The sequence below is a fragment of the Nycticebus coucang genome, chromosome 17 (genome assembly GCF_027406575.1).
Source record: "Nycticebus coucang isolate mNycCou1 chromosome 17, mNycCou1.pri, whole genome shotgun sequence".
NCBI classification, from domain to species: domain Eukaryota; kingdom Metazoa; phylum Chordata; class Mammalia; order Primates; family Lorisidae; genus Nycticebus; species Nycticebus coucang.
This window is the reverse complement of record NC_069796.1, coordinates 59446548-59447913: the sequence shown is the minus strand read 5'-3', so window position 1 is coordinate 59447913 and position 1366 is coordinate 59446548. Positions and strand designations below refer to the sequence as shown.

At 42.5% G+C, this 1366-nt stretch overlaps 1 non-coding gene across 1 annotated transcript; it reads left to right on the top strand.

The window, feature by feature from the left end:
• The first annotated feature begins 331 nt into the window (after window positions 1–331).
• On the top strand, window positions 332–438 carry LOC128569478 (U6 spliceosomal RNA). The gene has a single exon (XR_008375413.1). It is a non-coding gene; the product is annotated as a U6 spliceosomal RNA (small nuclear RNA).
• Window positions 439–1366: the final 928 nt, after the last annotated feature.

The window sequence follows — 1366 nt, the reverse complement described above, 5'->3', positions numbered from 1 at the left end:
GTTCTTGCTCTGTTGCCCAGGCTAGAGTGCAGTGGTTCATCATAACTCACTCCAACCTCAAACTCTCGGGCTGGAGTGATTTTCCTACCTCAGCTTCCTGAGTAGCTGGAACTACAGGCACCCACCATATGGCAGGCCATTTAATTTATTTATTTTTTTTAGAGATGGGGTCTTACTCTTGTTTATGCTGGTCTTGAACTCTTTGCCTCAAGCAATTCTTTTCCTCAGTCTCCCAAAGTGCTAGAATTACAGGCATGAGTCACAGGACCCATCCTCACTATGTATTTTTATGATAATTGTATTTTTAACAATTTTAAAATTTTTCTTTGAGGTGCTCACTTCGGCAGCACATATACTAAAATTGGAACGATACAGAGAAGATTAGCATGGCCCCTGCGCAAGGATGACATGCAAATTCGTGAAGTGTTCCATATTTAAAAAAAAAAAATTTTTTTCTTTGAGGTTACTACAATTCAAATTAGTTGTAAAACACTGAGTTAGCCAATTTCGGCTCCTATTCTTAACTTCACCTTCCACTCCCTCCCTCTGATCACATGGGGCTATTTACCTTTTGCTTCCTATCTCTGTGCCTTTGTTCCTGGGAACTTTCTTCTTTCAAGGATCTACTTAAAATACCCTCCTTGATGAAACCTTTTGCAATCCTTGTTTATACTCAATCTCCTTTTTCTAGGTTTTCTTAACTCTCAACTTCCATTCCAGGAAAACACTTGTTTTCTCTTGCCATATATAAAACCAGGCTTTATCGACTACTTCCTAACAGGGCTTTTCAAACTTTAATTTGCAAAATCACCCTGGTATTTTGGGATTTTGTTTAAATGCAGCAGCTTCTAATCCAGGAGGTCTGGGGCGGGGCCTGAGATTCTGCATTTCACTGTGTGTGTGTGTGTGTGTGTAAAAATAGGTTCTCACTATGTTTCCCAGGCTGGTCTCAAACTCCTGGCTTCAAGTGATTCCCCCTGCTTCAGCCTCCCAAAGTGCTGAACTACAGGTGTGAGTCACAGCACCCTGCCTGTGTATTTCTAACAGGCCCCCAGGTTATGCTGAGGCTGTGAGTCTATGGACCCATTAGCTTTGGCTAATGGAGCTCTAGAAGACAGAGGCTCTTATCTAGGCATCTCTGTTTCCAGGACAAGTCCCAGGGCTTTGCAAATAGCTGAATGAAAAAGTCACAGACCCAGAAGTCTCTCAGATGTGGCCACAAATGCAGAATGTTGTTGTTATGAGACCTCTATCCCCACTTTACCCTGATGTTATAAAACACCCACGTGAGGATTCTGCCTTTCTTTTTTTCTCTAGGACTGGTGTCCTGGCTGTGTGACTTAGGGGGAGTTGTTCACCGCCTAGA